At 43.7% G+C, this 22621-nt stretch overlaps 1 protein-coding gene across 6 annotated transcripts in view; it reads left to right on the top strand.

The window, feature by feature from the left end:
- Nucleotides 1-22621, top strand: part of POU2AF2 (POU class 2 homeobox associating factor 2) — a 483397-nt gene that overhangs the window by 326780 nt on the left and 133996 nt on the right. For 4 of the 6 annotated variants that reach the window (XR_008290705.1, XM_053204129.1, XM_053204130.1 and 1 more), the window contains one exon: nucleotides 3150-3228. The gene's annotated coding sequence lies outside the window, so the exon portion shown is untranslated. Of the gene's footprint in view, nucleotides 1-3149; nucleotides 3229-7359; nucleotides 8074-12440; nucleotides 13216-22621 lie in introns of those variants that run through there. The other 2 variants (XR_008290706.1, XM_053204131.1) reach the window with 2 other exon arrangements.

Genomic DNA, 22621 nt, shown 5'->3' with positions numbered 1-22621 from the left:
ATAGGGTAAAACCTCAGACCTTCCCAGTTCTCAGCAATCGCATGCTGGCTGACACAGAAGCTGCTAGAGAAATGGTAGCACCCTCCCATCAGCCGACCTCCCGCCAGCCCTGGTGGGGGCTGCTGATTCTGGGGTCCTCTTCCCGGTCAGGCTCCCGATGTGGTTCTGTCCTCCCTGCTCTGCAGGCCGGTTCTCCTGGTCTTGTTGGTCAAGGAAGGCGTCTGCTTCTTTGATTCCCCAGGTTTTGCCCACTTGACGGGATTTCTTGTCTTCCTGTAAGTTTCTCAGGCTTCGCCTGTTGAAGTCCTGTCATTATGTTTAGTACCTCCCTGCCTGGCCCCTGAAGAGTCTTTCCTCTGGTTTTTCAGCTTCTCTGCCCGCCCCCCACGCCCACCCCCACCCACACCCCCACCCCCACCCATGTGGCCTGTTCTTCTCCAGATCCAGATCCAGCCACGCCCCCAGAGCCCCTCAGTGCCATGATATGAGCTTTGCTGCCTGAGACCCAGAGGTTGTTCTCTCCCTCTACAGCTTGCGTTAAACACTGTCCCTCACCTTCTTTGTCCTTTATAGTACTTGCTTACTAGGATGTCTTTCCCATTAACCTCTTAGCAACTTGGAGAGCAGGATGCCATACTCCTTTTTCACGTACCCCTTACAGACTAGTGTTTTTACAAACAACAGTCCCTAATTAAAATCAGTTTTACTGTTACCCATAAAATTAGTGCAGGCATATAAAATCATTAATATCTTTTACCTTCGCAAGGGAAAGAGGAGCGCCATTTTGCCACATAGACCATTTCCTCTCCCTCGTCCGTCCTTGAACTGCTATTGCAATGTCGAAGTCCCTATTGCATACACTACTTTGGTAAGAGCTACAGAAGATGGCTTCGCGACCTAGGCGCTGTTCTGAAGATGACTCGGAGGCAGGAATAGAGTCGCCCGATGAGCAGGATTGGGGATCTGAGCGGCCCCGGAGGAAGGCCATTGCTCATTGGAGGAAAGGAGTGAATCAAGTGAAGAGCTATCCGACACAACATGCACGGGTACGCGGACAGCAGGACAGAGGAGGAAGGCTCCAGGGTCATGTTAAATCTCTATGGGATGAGGGCACTGGGCTGAAGTGACTACAGAAGGAAGGCCTTATTTCATCCATATTTTAGAAAGCTTTTCTGGGGCTTCTCAGGGCAGAAGAGTGACCCTGGGGGTGCCTGGGTGGCTCAGTCGGTTAAGTGTCCAACTTCAGCTCAGGTCATGATGTCGCAGTTTGTGAGTTCCAGTCCCGCGGAGGGCTCTGTGCTGACAGCTCAGAGCCCGGAGCCTGCTTCGGTTTCTGTGTCTCTTGCTCTCTCTCTCCCCTCCTCTACTGGTGCTCTGCCTCTCTGTCTCTCAAAAATAAATAAATGTTAAAAAAAAGAGTGATGCTGGAGGGAGACAGTCTCAGGAAACCTGAGTGCCCTCTGCTCTGCTCCCACCCTTTCCCCACTCGTGGCCTTCAAAGAAGGTTCATCCGGTCAGCCAAGCCCAAACTCTGCTATTCCCCACTTTCTCTAGGGGTGGTGGGGGTGGGGGTCAGTCTGCAAGAGAGAAGCAAGGCCCCGGGAGAGCAGCTGTTCCTTCCACGGCACTTCTTTCCACATGTTGGAGATGAAGACACAGGGCGTGCACAGCCTCTACATTTTATTTTCTGATGTGCCTGGCACAAATGCCAAAGACAGCTACAAGTAATTGCTCTCCAAGCTCCAGTGAACTAGAACATCTTCATTTAAATCATGCATAGCCTAGAATTTTTTTTAAAGGAGAAAAAGATGACTTTATGTGGTAGTTGCTAGGCAGCCAGGCGCTCGGGGAGCTCAAACATACACGCCGCTTTGCAGAATCTCAGGAAGCCACTCTGTCCTCTTCCAAAAGCTCTCCTTATGCAACACTTGCGAGCTTCCACTGCATCCAAAAATGTAAGCTTGTCTTGTTTTTAACCACCCACCATTCCCACACCCCATTAACCAGTGCTAAACCGGAGGATGATTTGTGTGACCAAACCTCCCGTGTCACCGAGGGCCTTGACGCAGGCTAGTGTTTGGGCAGGACTCTGATGAAGGTACTGGGAGAAATGAAATTTTGAAGATTTAATTTGTTGCCTCACATGTGCATGGAGAAATTTTGGAAAATGCAGAAAACCATAAGACAATTAATAAAAAAATATGATAATCCTACTACTCAGAAAAACCAGTGATAAATATGGTGATGTTTCCTTGTATAGATCTATAACAAAATCAACACCACTAATTGCTCAGGACTTAACACAATGTCGAAAAAAAGAATAGTTGGCACTTTCACTCAATTTAAAAAAATATTTTTTAATGCTTATTTTTTTAGTTTTGAGAGACAGACCAGAGGGTGAGCGGGGGAGGGGGAGAGAGAGAGGGAGACACAGAATCCAAAGCAGGCTCCAGGCTCCAAGCTGTCAGCACAGAGCCTGATGTGGGTCACGAACCTCAAGATCATGACCTGAGCCAGTCGGACACTCAACTGACTGAGCCACTCAGGTGCCCCCAACAAATAATTTTAATGAGGGATGTAATGTCCATTTTTCAATGAATATTACAAAGAGGAGTATTTTCACATTATTAAAGATTTTTAATGTCTGATTAGTATTTTGTCACATATATGCATTACAAATCATCTATTTTCATCTCGTCTACTATTATTCGGTATTTTTTCCTAAATTTTAGCTAGTTGAAACAATGCTGTTATGAACAGTCTTTACATAATTCTTTGACCATTTTCTAGATTTCTTTATAATAGATTTCTAAAAGTAGAGTTATTTGGCCAAAAGGCATGGATTCTACTAAATTTCTTGAGAGTTATCATCAAAGTACTTTCCAAAACACTGGTAATAATTTACATTTCCACCACAGGTTCTGAGCATTCCTGTCTCACTGCACTTTGATGAGGATATTAATTAGTCTCATTTTTTTAATCTGTAGATTCTGTTGGCATTTTATTTTATAAAAGAAATCCCTTGTTATTGGAAACTGATATCTTATTTTGACTCGATATTAAATACTTTTTTTACAGTTAGCGGCCATTTACATTGATTTCTTTGTGAATTGTGAATTAACAGCCTTAATGGACTTTTTTTCTCCTAGGGAGGGGACCTTGCAAAGGCATGAACACCAAGAGGCGGGGTTACGGGGCCACCTTCGAGTCTGTCACAGTCAGCTGAAAGTAAGTTTGAGATTTACTAAGACTTTAGTCTTACCTAGCTCAAGGGATAAAGGTACTGACATTTAAAAAAACCAAGAGGAAGGATTTCTTTTTAGAGAGTTGTCATGGCACTTGCTGCCCTCCATTTTGCCACTTTTATGGACGGAGCAGGGACAGAGGTTTTTTTCACCTTCAGCCAAGAGAGGGGGCTCCGTGAGCATTGTGCAGAGATCTGACCCGTGTCCCCTCGTGTTTGCGGGGTGCAGTTAGGAGAAGTGAATCTCACCAATCAGATGGTGGCCACGGAGAGGTGTCCTGACTCCTGCCTAAGACGACTGCTCAGAGAGGTGACCGAAAGGCTGGCAGGTGCCTGCCATGTGCCCAGGGGCTGAGGAAGAACCAGAAGTGGCTTGTGGAGGAAAACCATGGTGTGTGCTAAGAACCTACCCTCTGAAAGCTCCCCATGAAAGAAACGGTCAGGAGTAGAGACAAAGTCCCAGCGCACCTGGATGGCACTGATAATCATCTCTGCCAGCCAGTAAGACTTTTCCTGTTCCGGTCTCTCCTCCTCCGTCCCTCTCTTTAACCCCTGCAGAGCCAGAGCACATGGTAAATCAAAGGGCAGAAGAACAAGGTCCCTAACAGCCAGGAAGCCTGTGGCTTTCTTTGCCTCTATTACTGTAACTTGCTGGTCCCGGCTGACAGAGAAGAGAGGATATAATTTCAAATGAAACTTAGAGTTTTAATTTAACACTACATTGGACGTTGTAGTCACTTAGGTGAGAATGTTATCATTAAAGTAACCAAAATGCATTTTAAAAAATCCAAAAGTAACTAGAAACTTAGAAAACCTTCCATGTTTTCATCCAAGGACTAGAAAAGAAACAGCCTGCAAAGCCAGGGGTGAAGGAAGAACAGTGAGGAAGAATAAGGTTATTTTTCGCCTCTACTCTTCCGAGTTGAACTCAGTCAAATCTGTGGCTAAAGGGGAGCCCCAGTAATTTCTCTCCCCTGTTTAAAAAACAAGTTCTTAGCTATTCTAATCCATTTCTTTTTCCTAGACAAAATTTCTTAGAAGATTCCTAATTAGGATTTTTATTGGAGTAAGCCAGGACTTTTAATTTGGAGAGAATTTACTTCTGCACGATGTATATGTTATCATCTGGAATATTGTACCTCTCCTTTTCTTCAGTTATTTTTGGATTCCAGTAAAATGTAGTATTAGTCACCCTCATTATTGTCCTACACAATTATTGTTGGCTTTAATCCTGTGAATTTTATGGTTTGTTTTTATTGATGTTTCTGTTGCTGCTACTACGAATGCAGTATTTTTCCTCTCTTGTCTTAAAACTGGCTATTGAGTTTGAAATTAAATATAGCAATTTGTTCATTTAAATTGTAGCCAACCACTTTAGTAAACTTTTATTAATTTTAAGAATGCTTTAGTTGATTATTTTGCTTTCCATGGGTTTGTTGTTAAACCATCTGCAAATCAAGGTAAGGATAGCTTTAGTTTCTGGTTTGCATTTTACTGCATTGTCCAAAAAAGCAGAAAAACATCAGTGGTGATGTAGATCAGATAGGTCTTTTAACTGGAATTTTTTCCAGTGTTTTAACCTTGAGAATGATGTTGGCTATTGTCTTTACAAAGATGTCCTTTGTGTGTTAAGGAAGCAAAATGTTATTCCTAGTTTTATAAAAATTAGGTCAAGAATGGTTTCCAAACTGTTTTGTCAAAGGCCTTCAGTTAAAGTTATTTCAAGGCTTCCAGTGAAAGACATTTCAGCACCCAAAATAGCAAATCTTTCCAGTGTGTTTAAACACTCTGGTTTATTCATAATTCAAACTTTATACTGTAAACTCAGTATATATGCTTATGTTTTGCCTGAAATGAAGATACAAAACACTGTCAGCTTTTATAGATTTTTAAGGCCCATATAGAACTAATACATTGACTGACAGGACACCTAATCACTAATGTTGTACCTGTGTTCACTTTTCAGAATAGGACAAATGATAGATATTTTTTAAAATTCCATAGTTATATTAAGAACAACTAACAATTTCAGCACCTGTGGGCATTTATGAAAGAATAAGGTATCGGCAGGAGCCCACGTATGTTCACTGAAAATAACTCGTATCAAATTAGCCAACTTACTTTTTTATGAAGTTTTAAAATGAGGAATATTTGGTAGACAGAATGAAACTGGATTTCATGAACTCATTTACTTCATAAAGCATCTCTTGGTGTTCTCTTGATCTCTGGCTATTGAGTTTGAAATTAAATATAGCAATTCGTTCATTTAAATTGTAGCCAACCACTTTAGTAAACTAAAAGTAAAATGAAAAAATATGGTCTGTAGTATACAGCTTCACAACGATTTGAAATTGGAGTCCAGATAGTGGTTCTGTGCTCCAAAGAAGAATTATCAGGAGAGGCTCTTCATCCTCCACATTAAATATTTTTATCACGGGGCGCCTGGGTGGCTCAGTCAGTTAAGCGTGCGACTTCCGCTCAGGTCATGATCTCACGGTTTGTGGGTTCAAGCCCCACGTGGGGCTCTGTGCTGACAGCTCAGAGCCTGGAGCCTGCATCAGATTCTGTGTCTCCCTCTCTCTCCCCCCTCCTCATCTCACACTCTGTCTCTCTCTCTCTCTCTCTCTCTCTCTCTCAAAAATAAATAAACTTTTAAAAAATTATAGAAGTTTAAATCAGTTACTGGGATGAAGGTATAGGAGGTGATCAACTGAGGAGATCAAATGGCAAAAAAAAAAAAAAAAAGAAAGAAAGAAATCAAAACCTTAAATGCTCGTCATAGCTTGAAACATAAGGCAGAAATATAACGAACAAACAAACCCTAGAAAAATGAGTGTGCACAGTGACAAGTGCATGAGTGTCCCACAAGTATAGGAGGATGCATCGAGATGCCGGGTCTGGCAGCTGTCTGCATTTACACCAAGAGCATGGATAGAAACATTTTCTGAGTGCCTTCAAAGGCGAGACTTCTGGTCAACAGAGAGCAGCATCATGCGGTGTGTGCTGTCCCAGGCTGGCTCCCGGGAAGCAGATGGTGGACTTTAGGCGACAGGATGTGTATCGGGTGTGTCCTTGGAATGAACACCTGTGGAAGGGCAGGGAGGAGGCAGGGGAAAAATGCGAACTCATGAAGGCCCAATAGCTTCCTTGACCAAACTCATGAGGAGCTTTAGAGCCAGAAAGGCTCTTCAGAAGCGTCCCAAGTTGGGCCAAGACGGCCCAGCCCCCGTACTCCCACATGAATCAAGCCCTAGATGGGGGCCGCCCAGGGAAAGGGGCATGACCTTGGACGAGGCGGCTCTCTGCAGCTGAGGCAGACCCCGAAGGGGCTGACAGCTGAAGACTGTCTACAGCCAGCGCTGCCAGCAGCTGGGTCAACAAATCCTTCAGGGAAGGGGTTTCTGGGCCACGTATCACAGTGTCCACCGCAGTGGGAAACCCCAGTGCCTGCTGCAAGCCCGTTAGAAATGCTGGGGAGAATGTATTTTTTTACATGTTTTTAATACATGGTTAAACATAAAAAAGCAAGAAAGGGTGCCAAAAGTGAAGAAGAAATGACAGGCAAGTCCTAAGAACCAGATACATGCCTTAGGGGGACATGGTTTTCAGCTCACTGAGGAGGAAATTAAAGCTCTGGGCTCTATTCCCAGTCCTCTGTGAGAAACAAGAACTGCAAACTCATACCTTGAGTGTGTGGTCCGAGTGTGTACTATCCTCAAGGTGAAAGAGCCCTAAAATGAGATATTAACATAAAAAGTTAATGTAAAAATGGTTCTATGCATAGAGTCTCTACTGAGGCAAAGTAAAACAAAACAAAACAGAACAAAACAACCACCAATGTGCCCACCCTCAGCATACCTGAAGCTCCAGTGGTAGACTGTGACAACCAGAGGATGTCCCATGCATGAAGAGGATGACACAGGTCAGAACCTTCAGATGCCAGAATCTACAGACTTAGAGCTTCGGAAACAGACTCCAAGATCCACGTGTTTAATTGGACAGAGCAATAAAGGAACAAAATCCAAAAAGCAAATCAGCTGGCAAAAATAACAGATAGAAATTCTAGAAATTAAAAACACAGACATGGAAAAAAATTTTTTTGATTTCATCAACAGATGACCCAGTCAACAATACACCATTAAGGAGATAAAGGATTAATTTGGAAAAACCAATATGCAGATATCACCTGGAATGCAGCCCAGAAGGATAAGAAATGGAAAATACGAAACTGTCTGCTATGTTCAAGGTACCTTGTAAGATGCTGAAAAACTCCTTTCATTCATTAAATACTTATGAAATACCTAGTATGTACCAGATGTTGGGAGAGACATAGGGATACCATGGTGAACGAGAAAGAGTCACAGTGACTCAGGACATTTATGTTGGTGTCACCAAAACATGGTCTACACTTTCCAACCCATGACGCTTTACAAAATAAAACAAAGAAATAAATGATGAAAATTATGAAGAGCTATCTGGTAATGTGATCTGGGACTATATCAAGCTAATGAGGAAATATTTGTGCCACTATGCTTTTGACCGTTAACCAGATCTGGAAGAATTTACTCCTCTCTGGACCCCACGATTTAAAGCTGGATGTTGGGGCACCTGGGTGGCTCAGTTGGTTGAGCGCCCGACTTCGGCTCAGGTCATGATCTCACCCATTCTGGTGGGTTTGAGCCCCGCATCAGGCTCTGTGCTGACAGCTCAGAGCCTGGAGCCTGCTCCGGATTCTGTGTCTCCCTCTCTCTCTGCTCCTCCCCTGCTCGTGCTCTGTCTCTCTCTCTCTCTCTCTCTCAAAAATAAATAAACATTAAAAAAAAATTTAAAGCTGGATGTTGACAAATGACAGAGTCCAGACTCAGGAGACAAAAATGTTGACCAACCTAGAACATGCATCGTTTAAGAAATAGTTGGAGGGTTTTCCAGCCAGAGAAAAAGAGCACAAGTAGGTGCAAAACCCTCCAGGACTTTCCGGCCCCAAAGTATTGGGATTCAGCTTAAGGCTTTTGTGGCAGAAATTAAGGCTTGGCCTCTTCCTTTGCTCTCATTCTACAGTTCATCTAAGTCCTGGCTTTCCTTCTGGTGGGGTGAGGTCACGTGACTGAGTTCTAGCCAGTAGACCAGAGCAAGAAGCACTCAGTGCTGCTTCCAAGCCTCAACTGTAAGAGTGTCACACGTACATCTGCACTGTCACTTCTGGGGACTAGGTGCAGAACACGGGGGCCTTGGAACCAGGTAGTAAAGCACACTATGGAAGGAGCCTTGGTCACTGAGTCACTGCATGCAGTGAAGTCTCTACCGATGAGACATGTTTATTTCTAGCTTTACATGATTGATAAACACACATGTATACGACTTGAGCATTATACATTTTGCTTTTATTTTTTTTTTAAAGCTAGCCAACGTTACCTTAAATAATACAGTTTCTTTAAATAGGGCTCCCACCCACTTTTACTCCCAGTTCCTGCCTGACTCATTCTAATGGAATCCTATTTATGGCAATTCTGTGTCCCCTAGGATAACACTCTCGCAGGGAGAAAGCTTTGCCCCTACCTCGAATTCTTTTTGTTGCAGAACTTGGTGTATCATCTTGTCACTGGTCCAAATTCTCTCAAGGACACGGAAGTTTTTACTTATTCTTCTCCTCCAGAAATTAACTTAGACACCTGCTCCTCAATCAGAGTTACTTGAAACCTGGGACCCTTTTACGTTCATGTGTATATCCTTAAGACCTACCACAATGCGAGGCATGTAGCCGGTAATTGCTGACTGAATCAACAAACAAACAATAGAGGAGAGTCACAAATGTGAAGCTATGCCTCTCATCTCTTTGGATCTTAATGAGAAAACTCAACTATCCGGATGACCCAGGATAGTTGCCTGTCTTAATCCATTTGGGCTCCTATCATAAAACCACCATCGAGCAATATTTAACAAAAAGAACACAGAGAGCTCTGTATGCAAACTTATATAAAACTATTTCGGTGCAAGTTACACACATCTATGTGCACGTCTGTATATAAAACAAAACAGGTTGGTTTCAAATCCGTTATTTCTGTGCATAAAACCAACAGCTTCCTTTTTTGTTGTCTTCTTTCACGATCAAGGAAACCTGAATATGTAGCTATTTTTAAAACACACTCAAGGCTCCCCCAAACAAATGGTCTCTCGCTAAATTAGTTAATGAGTAATGGTGATGCGATTGCTCTGAGAATAGCACATGTCAGAAAATTGTAGTGCTCACTAACACAAAACGAGCAACCAAGCCTTTCAGGAAATCTGAATCTGCTATGGCACAAACATTTCTGTCCAGCTCAAGGCCAAATATCTAATAGATCCCTGATTTTTATGAGCACAAGTAAAAATTCAGACAGTGCTCATGGGCAGTGCATTCTCTCTGTGCACTGCAGGGATCAGCACTGCAATCAGAAATAAGAGAATGAGAAGAAATGTGGTGTCTTCCTTTTTTTGAGGGACAGAGAGAAAAAGCCAGGGCTTGTGAAGTCAGAGTGTCTAATTATTGTGCACCCGGATCAGTGTTCTAGAAATCTAAACCCACTGCGCTTTGGGCCTCCTGCCCCTCTCCTCTCCTCTCACATGATGCGGTAGCTATGCACTTCCGTGTCTGCCTTCCTCTCCCTACATAGGATTTGTGAGGATTGGAATCACTGTCTACCACATATTTGATCCCTGGAACCTGGTGCGATCGGAGGCCTTAGTCAATGTTTCTCAAATGCTTGTCGAATAATCTTGGATTTTCATAAAAGCATTAAGCCATCTGGGAGTACGTCTCCCGTGGTTAAGAATAGACTTGCAAGAACAGAGCACAAAAATAATCAATAGCCACACACCCTCTTTTCTGACTAGAATGTCAGTTCCATAAAAACAGGAACTCGGTCTTCCTCTTGGCGGTAGCCCCAGCATGCCCTCCATAAGCATTTGCTGAGTGAATGCATGACATCTCTCATAATCCTTTGAGAAAGCTTCACTCAATAACATCGCTTTATCGCGATGAATCCTTGACATCAGCACTTCCCCCATTCCCTTTGCTCAGAATGTGGCCGCTGGCTTCCCGCAGTGTCGTCGCTATGGATAGATGCTGTCAAGATCCCAGCAAATTTAGCAGCGTAAAAGAACACCCCTTCTTCTCACACGGCTCTGTGGGTCGGACGTCCAGGTGGGCTCAGAGTCTCTGCTGAAATCACTATGTCAGCCAGGCTGGAGGCTCTGGGGCAGAATCCATTTGCAGGCTCACTCCAGTTGTGGGCAGAATTCAGTTCCATGTGAACTAAGACTGGGTCCTCATTTCCTCTCTGGCTACCGATCAGGGCTCACACTCGGCTTCTAAAGCTGCCCACGTTCCCGGCTCACCGACCCCTTCATCTTCAAAGCCCACAGTGGTGACTCCTTCTCACCCCTCGAATCTCTGGTCTCCCCGTCTGCCTCCTATCTCTTGCCTCCTTTTTTTCTTCTTCTTCATCTTTGCCTCCTCTTTTGCTTTTAAGGGCACATGTGGTCACAGTGGGCCTACCCGGATGACCCAGGATGACTGCCTGTCTTAATCCATTTGGGCTCCTGTAATAAAACTGCCATCGACAACAAATAATCATTCCCTACGTTTCTGGTGGCTGGGAAATTCAAGCTCAAGGCGCTGGGAGTTGCTGTGTGTGGGGAGGATCTGCTTCCTGGTTCACAGACTGCAGCCTTCTCTCTGTCCTCACCTGGCAGAAGGGGTGAGGGAGCTCTCCGGGGTCACCGTCCTATCATGAGGGCTCCACTCTTGGGACCTCATCACCTCCCAAAGGCCTCCCCCCTAATACCATCACACTGAGCATTAGGATTTCAAAATGTGAATTTGGGGGGAACACCAACGTTTAGTTCATCACTCTCCCCGTTTTAAGGTCAGGAACCTTAATGATTAGGAACCTTAATTCCATCTACAAAATCCCTTCACACCAGTTCTGAAATTATGTAATGGGAATTCGGGAAGACATCTTTAGACACTGAGAGTGAGCGAACAAAGGCACTGCCCCGGGGGCGCCTGGCCGGCTCAGTCAGAAGAACATTTGTCTCTTGATCTCGGGGTCATGAGTTTGAGCCCCACGTTGGGCATAGAGATTACTTAAAAAAAAAAAGAAAAAGAGTGCCACAGATGGAAGCCAGTCCGTTTGTAACCTCATCTCAGAAGTGACATCTCGTTTCTTCTGTCATTTTCTATTTGTTAGAAGCAAGTCAGGGACCCCAGCTCCTGCTCAAGGGGAGGGGACGCACAGGCACAGGCCCTGAGTACTAGTAGACAGGGATCACTGGGGATCGTCTTAGAGGCTGCCTACCACAGAAGGGGAAAGTGATTACATTTTATTGTATGGCTCAGCTGTGAAAAGCACTGGTGTAACCATAATAATGTACTGAACATACTGTATAACGTAAATAAAATTATCAACTGATAATATCACTAAGGGGAAAAGGTGATACTCCAGGTAAATGTGTTTGGTGGGAGAGGAGGGAGGAAAGAGAGCTGGATCCTCATAGTCAACCATCAGGAGTCAATATAAAATATGTTTAAGTGACAGATCAGGACACAGCAATAAGTCTATTATTTAGAGACAAGAAGGTGAAATGCCAGGTAATCAGGTGAAAGAAGTCGAAGTGCTTCTGGGATGATGGATGTGAGCACGAGGGGGCTGCTCACGGATAGCAACCGTCTCTCTTAACAAGCCTCATAGGACCCCCCAACCCTACGCTATGTATGCATATAACTTTTATTGAAAGAACAGGGGATGGGATGCCTGGCTGGCTCAGTCAATTAAACATTCGACTTTTCATTTCGGTTCAGGTCGTGATCTTGCAGTCATGGGACTGAGCCCCACATCAGGCTCACTGCTGAGCATGGAGCCTTCCTGGGATTCTCTCTCTCCCTTTCTCTCTGCCCCTCCCCGTTCACATGTGTGTGCTCTCTCTTTCTAAGAGAGAGAGAGAGAGAGAGAGAGAGAGAGAGAGAAAGAAAGAAAGAAAGAAAGAAAGAAAGAAAGAAAGAAAGAAAGAAAGAAAGAAAGAAAAGGAGGGAAGGAAGGAAGAAAAGGAGGGAAGGAAGGAAGGAAGAAACGGAGGGAAGGAAGGAAGGAAGGCAGGAAGGGAGGGCGGAAGGAAGGGGGAGGGAGGGAGAGAGGGAGAGAAAAAAGAAAAGAAAAAAGAAAAGAAGGAAGGAAAGAAGGAAGAAAGAAAAGAAAACAGGGGAAGAACAACAAAAATGAGGACACAGAGTTTTCTCGGAGAAAATTACGAAATTATTGGCCTCCAGTGAAAACAATGTAATGCATCTGTAGCTAAGATGGAAAAGCTTTGGCCCAAGCAATACCAAACAGGATGCAGAGAATGAAAAGGCAGGATATGCAGTTCAGTGAACACCCGATGTCCGTCCGGCTGCAGGTGAAAGCCAGCCTGCCCCACCCACCCTTGAGGCCTGTGACAAGCGGCCAAAAAGGCCAGCCCAGAACCTGCCTCTGTTTGCAACCACCCTGAAGCCTACACGTGTCTGGCACCCGTTAGTTACCCAATAAACAATTGTTGGATGGAAAAAAATGGATTGGGTAGTGTATTCATTAGTTCTTATTGCAATAATGCTGCATAACAAATCATCCTAAAACTCAATATCTTAAAACAACAAGCATTTCTTTCCTGCCCCTGGATCTGTGGGTCAGCTTGAGTTCAGCTGATCTTGGATGAGCTTGGCTGGGCTTGGCTCCAAGCAGTGGGTTGCATTCAGTTCTGCACCAGGTGTTTCCTCATTCTTCTTGGGCTAGAAGCTGCCTAGGTCATATTCTCCTCTTAGCAGACCACTGGAAAACAAAGAGGCAAGCAGAATCACGCCATGCTTCTTGAAGCTTTGGCCATGATTGGCACGCTATCTCTCTATGCGCATTGCACTGGTCACAGCAAGTCCCGTGAGCAAGCCCAACATCAGTGAGGTAAGAAAGTATCCTCTGCCCACTATTATTTGGGATTATGACACTAAACAAGAAACAAATATACAGATAGGAATGTCTGTATTATTGCTGCGGATTAAATATTCAGTGTGTTGCAGAATATTGAAGCTATAAAGAATTTGATCTTGTCCCACTGCTGCATTCAGCAGATGAGAAAACAGACCCAGAGAAAGGAAAGCAAGGGGATACCACAATTAGTGTGGCAGAGGGGTGGACTTCGAATCCTAGGAAAGAGGAGGGAAGAATTAGGATCAGTAATTCAATCTGATCTGAATAAATGAACACCAGAATGAATTGGACTGACAGAAAGGAACCAAGTAGAGAGAGAACCTAAAGATGCAAGAGAAAAAGCAAGCTCTTGGAGACAGAAGGCAGGGGATGATATGATCAAATGCGTTGTTGCAAGGGGGCCTTGGAAAAGAAGGATCCTGCCAGAGGGAGGAGAGAAGGGATAGGTCTACAGACATTTTCCTAGGTTTTAAGGAAGGAGGAATAAGAGTTGGAGGAGTTCGGGTCTGTGACACAGAGCACGACACTAGATCGCGTACTTTGCCGTAACATGCCAACAATAACACCGCCAGGTGTAATGTGATTGGTGATGGGCTCCCAGATCCCAGAACTCCCAGCCAGCCAGCTGCTCCACTAAATAGCACTGTGGGAGGGTGTTACAGTCTGTGGGCACCAACTTGTACTCAGCACAGTGTCAGTGAGGGTAAGCACCCTTCCCCTGGTGTGACCTCGTTTTCCTCACTCACATAGGTGTTGGAGTCCTTTGCTGAGATCGAAGGCAGCAAGGGTTGTAAAGGTGGCTTCTGGGAAATGATGAAGGTTTGGAACCATATCTAAGGGGAATGGGAGGAAGGTGAGCAAAATCACCTGAAGAATGGACCACCAACAGAGGGCTGGCTGCACTGAGACTAGACCGTGAATCCAAGCAGTGTCCACTCACATGGTACGATGATGTCCTCCAGCCCTCCTCCCTTCAACCATTGATGGAGTGCTTCTCGAAGGGCAGGAAAAACAGTTCCTAGTTCCAAACAGATTATCATCTAATCAAGACATATGTATAATGAGTTAATGGCTGGGGAAAGGGTTCCGTTATAATTCAGAACCTAAAACTGAAAACAAAAGCATGGATTCATGCAAATGTAACCTTTCCGTCTCATCTGCCTGCATCACATGGCACTGCCATTTAATCTTCCGATAAATTACAGATCTATACCGTGTTTAAATGCAAAGTTTAACGAAGTCAATAAAATATGGGCATAAAGCAGAAGCAGCATATAAATTCCATTCCTGTCCTTTACCACCTAATAGAGAGATACATGTCATTTACCTTGAGATAATATTTTTGCAAAAGCACTTTGAAGAGTTTCAGCTCCAACCTTCCAAAAGGATCACTGCTGACTACTCTTATTTATGATAATTGCACATATATAGGTGGAAGCATCCAGAACATTGCCACTGCTTAAATGTTACGTGTCAGTGTCACAGAATGATAAAACCGTAAACAATTTTGCTCCGGTCCAACCATCGCATTTATAGATGAGACGAAAGACACAAGGAAATGAGATTAATTCTTTTTCAGGGGGCACACAACAAATTAGAGGCCCAACAGAAATAAACCTCAAATTTCCCTTCCCCCCTCCCCCCACTCCAGGGTCATTCCGCAGCACCAGCTGGTTCCTTACCTGTGCTGGGCAGTTAACCATGCAAGTGGCCCAGGGTGTCACAACAGAGGAAGAAAAGAGGGCTAGTTGTGAACAGTGTCACTCTCCACCATCACCTAGAGACCGCCAGGCACAAATCTGCTACGGTAAGTGCACAGTCAGCGCCAGACCCCCTTGGGGACCGACAGAAGCACGGTGTCTCTGCCACTCAAAGATGCTTTCTGGCAAGCAGCTAACAACCTGAGGGAATGTGGGCAGTCTGAGGGAGCACAGAGTGTCACTTGCTTTATTTTGGAAACTTCATGAAGTCAGTCTGCACTTAGCCACGGGGCCGCCAGCACCCCAAAGGGAGTATTACCCTTCACCCTCCTCTTCCCCGACAGCGACACAAACTGGTGATGGGCTCTTGAACAGCCTGATTTCCATCCTCTACAAACCTCCTGCCTTAGTCCATTTCTGCTGCTGCAGTGAAATACTTACAGATGGAGTAGCTTGCAAATGACAGAAATCTATTCCTCACAGTGCTGGAGGCCAGGAAGGCCAGGAGCATGGCACCAGCAGAGTTGTCGTTTGGGAAGGGGCCCGCTTTCTGGTTCGTAGACAGCACCTTCTTGCTGTGTCCTCACAGGTGGGAGGGGAGCAAGCCTCTGCCTTGCTGAGGCACCAGTTCCCTTCATGCACCCTCACGACCAATCACCTTCCCAAGGCCCTGCCTCCTAACGCCATCGCATTGGGCTTTAGGATTTCAACAGATGAATTTCTAAACATCGGAGATATTCTACAAAAGATAACTATTTGTACAAAAAATATGGAAATGTTAAGGGGTGGGGTCGTTAGAGGTCTTTTTATTTAACTTTAAACAATACTTACTGACTCTGATGGAGAGGAGGAGGGAATTACTGCATTGTACTTCTTCCCTCTCCCTCCCCCTCTTCCCGCTTCAAATTTCCATTGGTTATCATATTATTTTCCCATGGGTGCTGTAACAAATTACCAGATGTTTGGTGGCTTAAACGACAGAAATCTATTCACTTCCTGTTCTAGAAGCCAGAAGCCCCAAATCAGTGTCAGAATCAAGTCCAACATCAAGGTGTTGGCAGTGCCACACTCTCCGGAGGCTCTGGGAGGGGGTCCTTGCCTTGCCTCTTCCACCTTCTGGAGACGGCCAGCCTTCCTCGGGACACAGCTGTACCATTGCAGTCTCTGCCTCTGTGGTCACATGGCTTCTCTTCATCTGTCCTCTGTGTCAAGTCTCCCTCTAACTCTGGCTTGTAAGAACAGATGTGAGGGGCTCCTGGGTGGCTCAGTCAGTTAAGCATCCGACTTCAGATCAGGTCACGATCTCACAGTTTGTGGGTTTGAGCCCCACGTCAGGCTCTCTACTGTCAGCACAGAGCCTGCTTCAGATCCTCTGGAGCCTTCTCTCTCTGCCCTTCCCCCCGCTTGTGCTCTAAATAAGTAAATAAATAAACAAACCTAAAAAAAATAAGAATATATGTGATTGCATGCGTCATCCAATAATGGACGATGATCTCTCCACCGAAACATCCCGAATGTAATCACATCGACCAAGTCCCATTTGCCATTAAAGGTAACAGTCTCGGGTTCCAGCAGTGAGGACGTGGTTAACCTTTAGGGGGCATCATTCAGCCTAACACAGTGAAAGTCCTTACTGTTCCAACAAAGGATGGTTTACAACAGTCGCATTCTCTTCTGTCTTTGGGATCCTCACATTTAGTCTCAGTTCCACATTTAAGGAGATGGGATGTCCACTCCCAGACTTTTTATCTTTGTTTCTCCGTCTCTGAATTCTTTTTTTTTTTTTCATCTCTTAGCTGGCAGTCACTAGCTACTGCGATCCTGTCCTTCATCTATTTCTGCCCTTGTATTCATCCCGTCTTTCCTCGTTCATTGTTTCAGTTTGCTCTGTTAATCTTTTGTCCAGTTTATGAAATGGCCAATCTTGCCTTTGTCTGTGTTGTTTTCTCATAAATAATTCTTAGAGCTCTACATTTCACTCAGTACCACATTAGCTGGGCCCACAAATTTAACATGTGTCTTCATTTGTCTTGCAATTTTTCTAGTGATTTTTCTCTTTCACCAAAGTTATTGTGTAAGGCATTTACATTTTGCTTAATTTAACAGTTTCTGAAAGGTATATGTTTAAATGTGTGGCTGTTAAGTATGGTTTTATTTATTTTCCCCCATAGTTCTCTTGGTGGCTTTTATTTTAGCCTCTTTTGTAAGGTACATATACGTTTCTAAGTAGTTTCTGGATTTATTGTTCTTTTATGTTCCACGTTACCCTAACGATATTTTTCCCCTTGAATTCTACCTTTCATATCAAAATTGCTGTCAGACCTTTGTCTAGTTTGTATTTCTCCATATATTTATTTGCAAATTGTCTGTATCCTTTAGTTTTAAATGTGTTTCTTTTAAAAAGTATATTCATAGAACATGCTTTTTATATTTTTTACTTTATTTTATTTGAGAGAGAGAGAGAGAGCACAAGTTGGGGAGGGGCAAGGAATGGGGGGGGGCGGTGCGGAATCTCAAGCAGGCTCTGCACTGTCAGCACAGAGCCCAACGTGGGACTTGATCCCACGACCCTGGGATCATGACCTGAGCTGAAATTAAGAGTAGACCACTCAACCGACTGACTTGAGGTGCCCCTAGAACATGCTGTCTTTTGTTCAGTAGGCTAACCCATTTGTATATTGGAATATATTTTCGCCACAATTTTCATATTTTCTATTTACTGTACTTTCTTTCTACTTCCTTTTCCTGTTTTCCTGCCCTTGAAAAAATAGATCGGGTTCTCCTCTTCTGATTTGAAAGTTGCACATTCTATTTGTATCATTTAATGGTTATACCTGATTTAAGATCAAAAGTTGAATTTATATTTATCTTTCAATTTCTTAAATTGTTAATGTCAACATCCCCTACATAACAAGTACTCTCCCCCACTCATATGTGTGCGCGCTCTCTCTCTCTCTCTCTCTCTCTCTCTCTCTCAAAATAAATAAGTAAACTTTAGGAAAAAATAAGGAGAGAGAAACACGCAGCACAGTAAACACACACACACACACACACACACACACACACACACAGAGTATCCTATGTAAACCCATGTGTATATAGCAAAATGGAATCACTAAAACAAGCCCTTCACATTCCTCTGGTCACAAGCCTTTTCCCCAACTATGTTTTTAATCAGTTGTAATTTAGTTCTAGATCATTCTGAGCATATGTTTTTAGTCCTTTCTCTGGAAATAATAATGAGCGTCAATGAGTTATTTATTTATTATTTTAGTTCGGGCTGCCATAGCAACTTACTGTAGACTGGGTGACTTAAGTGACAGATATTTATATCTCACAGTCCTGGGGACTGGAAGTTGAAGATCAGAATGCCAGCACGGTCAGGTTCTGCTGAGAGCCCTCTTCTGGGATGCAGATATCCACCTGTTCCTTGTAGCCTCGAACAGAGGATAGGGAGAGGAAGCAAGATCCCTCCCGAGGGACTGTTAGGATCCCGCATTCCTGAGGGCTCTACCCACCTGAACTTATCTAATCTTAATCACCTCCCAAAGGTACCACCTCCTAAAACCATGACATGAGGGACAGGATTTCCACATAGGAACTTTGAGGGGACACAAACACCTACCCTTTTATTCCACATATTTTATCACGTTCTTCTGGATTTCTCTTTTCCTCAGAGAACTTCCTCCAAGAGTATTTTCAAAGAGGATCTCCGTGTAGTAAAACTTCTATGGTTGCATATGCCTGAGGATCTCTTTATTACATCCTACATCTTTATTGCCTCCTAATATTTAAATAATAAGTTACCTGGATGGCACATTCACTACATAAAAATTCAACACTGCTGCATTGTCTTGCATCTAGTATTTCTCTGGGAAGTCAGGTGCCAATTATGAGTCTTACTCCTTTGTAAGTGATACGCTCCTTCCCAATGGAAACGTTTAGACTTTTCTGTTTGTACTTAGTGTCTCTAATGCGTCAGGTGTGATTTTTTTTCTTATCTAACCTGTTTGGCTATGGGTTCTCTCAATCTGAAGTTCAAGGAGATTCTTGGAATTTTTTTCCAAATACTTTTTTCCCTGTTACATATATTTTTTTCCTTTCTGGAAGCTCCTGTCATTTGGATGGTATCACTTCCATTCTATCCTCCATATCTCTTATTTTTTGTTTTGGATTTTGAATCTCTTTATGCCATCTTGGTGCCTTTTGTGGGAGTTCCTTAGCTTAATCCTGTGACCCACTAATTTTTCAGCTGTATCCATAAGTCATACACTCATTTATTAGTTCCTTATTTCAGTAATTATATTTTTCTTACCCAATTTTTTCCACTTGATTCTGCTTCATAACAGCTTCTTTTGTTATTTATTCAACAATATTCTTCCAAATCTCTTTGAAGATATAAATAATTATTAAATGTTTGACTTGTGGGGTGCCTGGGTGGCTCAGTCAGTTAAGCATCCAACTTCAGCTCAGGTCATGATCTCATAGTTCATGGGTTCAAGCCACACGTCGGGCTCTGTGCTGACAGCTCAGAGTCTGGAGCCTGCTTCGGATTCTGTGTCTGTCTCTCTCTGCCCCTCACTCACTCACACTCTGTCTTCATCTCTCTCAAAAAATGAATAAACATTAAAAAACATTTTTTTAAGTGTTTGTCTTGTTAGGGCCATGAATCCTGTTGTACATGGTATAGATTATTCTTTGTATAGTCTTTTTTTTTCTAGTGTCTGCTATGAGCTATATTTCCCTGGTTAGTAATATGATATGGGAGAAGGAGCCAAATGCTCATTCCTAGTTGGTGTGCCTCTCCTTATGTGCCTGGAGAAGAAAAAGACATACACCAAAGTGGAAGACCGTGGTTCCACAACTTGCCTCTGCCCATCCTTTTCTGTATCGCTCCTATCCCCTGACCCCATGAGAAGTTTTCTGCCTTGACTTTCATTCCCTGGCCCTAAATGTGAAGGGGGGAAAAGTGATAAAATGCCCAGCACCACCCACCACTCTGCCATCTGGCTGTCATTTCCCCCTCACTAGAGTGAGCACCAACATGGCCTTGACCCTGGCAGCACTGGGCTGGCACTGAGGGGAATTTTTGGTTTTATGTTTGTTTTTGTTTTTGCCTTTGTTTTTTTAATCCACTGTTGAAGAGACAGGCAGAGGTCCTCAAATGTAAGGTGGGAGGAGAAAGAGAACACCACTGGGAAGCTCCCCAGCTTCACCCCCAGATGCTGGTTCCTCCTCCAACATACTTGCTCCTCTCTCCCTCCTGGGGAAACAGTCCCTCTCTGTCTCCACAGGGATATCCCAGAGTTTAATGTGAAATGTTAGAATCATACCCTTCCTTGCTGCTTCCATGGTGTCTCCAATATTGAGTTTGAGAGAAGGAACCTTTTTTCTACCTTTTTCATTTGGGGTGAGCTTCTCTAAAATGTATGACATGTTCCTTAATATTGAACTCGATTTTTCTGGTAATTTTTATTGCATCTGATGTGACTTTTGTCTTTAAAAGCTTTCCCTTTTAAATTTCCACTCCCTTCCTGATCTTTGACAGCTTATTATTTTACATTTTCCTCCATCTCACAACTTCCTGTGACTCAAAAGACTTTAGGAGAAATAGAAAGCATAAATTGTGGATTTGGAAGAATGTGTGCTGCGTCAGGTAAAGCATTCCCATCCTGAGGTCTCGTGAAGGTTCCCTGGGTCAGGCTAGAAAGAGAGAGTCTGAGAGGAAGCAAGGTTTGTGTAGAACTTGTGGGTGTCTCAAAAAAGAAAAAAAAGAAGCTTGACAAATGATACCACCTCCAAAAAGGAGTGAGGAATCAAGAGGGGAACCCGGAACTCCAAGAGACACAGATCCAGAGGAGAAAGTCTGGGTGCCCTTGTGTCAGCAAAGCCTGGCCAGAGCTGCCTTGCAGAATGTCCTTGTCCTTGCAGGGCCTGAACGCAGCTGAGAAACCCTGGGACAGCCCAGAGTGGCAGAGGGTCGTCCAGGGTCCCAGGCAGTCCCTCAGAGCGTCTGGCGGCCTGGCATGAAAATAGAGCTTCAGATTAAATCCCCGGCACTTGAGGGGGAGCAAAGAGATTTGAGGCACCTAAAAAGTCTTTCAGGTATGCACCAGGCAGTCAGCAACCTGCAGAGACCAATCGGAGATAAACGTGGTATGAAGAAGGGCATCCCACAAATGTCAGCATCTGTAGGTGACAGGTGACAGGCCTTAGCACAGCATCACCTACCCCCAGCCCAGAACTCAGGGACAAATCTTGGGGGAAAGACAGAGGCTCCTCAAATCAAATGAAACTAAGTACTGTAGTCTCGGTGGCATGGAGGCTCATAATAGAGATTTCTTTCTGTTCTACAATCTCAGGGTTTTTTTCTGCCCCTTGACTGGTGGTCTGACATGATCATATATGGCCTGGGTATGGGGTCTGCCAAATATGGGAAGCCCTTCCTTATGCCTCAACTAGCTCCCTCTAAGGAGAAGCTAACAATCTCTTCAGCTTGAGTTCTAATCCTGTCTGATTAATCCTATTGGTCATGTAGAGTCTGCGTTTCTATGTAACTATCAGTGTAACTAAACCAGAGTTCTCTCTATTATGCTAGAACAGGAAGAACAAGCCTTTTTCAAAAGTATAATTAAGTGCAGAAGTTAAAACAACCACTGATGCCTGCCCGTTCAGTAAAGCATCCAAATCCTCAGGGGAATAGGGAGAGGTGCAATGAGAAGGCAGGGGACCCTGTGAAAGCTTGCAGCGATGACTCGGATGGACACAGTGTTGCATGCACAGTTCATTTTATTTCTACCTTAGGATTATAATAGGTAACATTGGGGGCACTTAGGAAATGTGTGATATTTTGCATACACTTTGCATACAATTACTCATCTACTCCTTGCGCAAGCTGTGAGCTAGTTAGTGACCGCTATTCCTCATGGACAGCTCAGGAGTCTGCCGGGTAGAGGCAAAGTGACTGACACGGGTCCAGAGATGTCGATGACCCGCCCAGAGCTGAGGGCTTCAAAGACTCTTCTCTCAACCATTCAGCTATTTTGCCAGCCCAACAGGTTTTTTTTTTTTTTCTCCCCAGTTCAAATTATTCTAACAAATGCGATGTAAAAGAAAACTATCTGGTTACTCAGGGACACAATCCATGAAAAAGTATTTATAATTCAGGGAGAGGAGGCGGGGGAGGGCATTCTCTTACTAACCATGGTAAGCAATCTGTTCAGTTCCCAGAGCATGAAGTTTGATTTTCTTTTTATCTGGTTTTTATATTCGAGGGAATATAAATGTCAGGAATCAAGCGTCCCCTCTAGATGATAGAGTAATAAATAACTTTCATACCATTTGCACAGATGCTGTGACCAAATTAAGACCAGAAAAGATATTAACAACTATAGCAACAAACTGATGATGAATCTATTTTTAAGAGCAACTATTAAATTAGAAAGATTTGTCAAATTTAAAAAAAAAAAACTTAGAAGGAAATAATTTGGGCATCAATTCTAAGAAATTCAAAGGAGATCCAGAGCTAGAGTAAGTGAGCAATCCACTTGTCCCAGAAAGGGTTGAAATCATTTCCCAATTTTAAGCAAAACACTGAATAGTTTTAAGGCATAAAATAGAGTTTATACCTCAGAAGACTTAAAATATTATTAGGAATAGAAGAAAATATTTCTGAAATA

The sequence above is a fragment of the Acinonyx jubatus genome, chromosome D1 (genome assembly GCF_027475565.1).
Source record: "Acinonyx jubatus isolate Ajub_Pintada_27869175 chromosome D1, VMU_Ajub_asm_v1.0, whole genome shotgun sequence".
Classification (NCBI taxonomy): Eukaryota; Metazoa; Chordata; class Mammalia; order Carnivora; family Felidae; genus Acinonyx; species Acinonyx jubatus.
The sequence above is the reverse complement of the archived record's forward strand: the minus strand, read 5'-3'. Positions and strand labels throughout refer to the sequence as shown.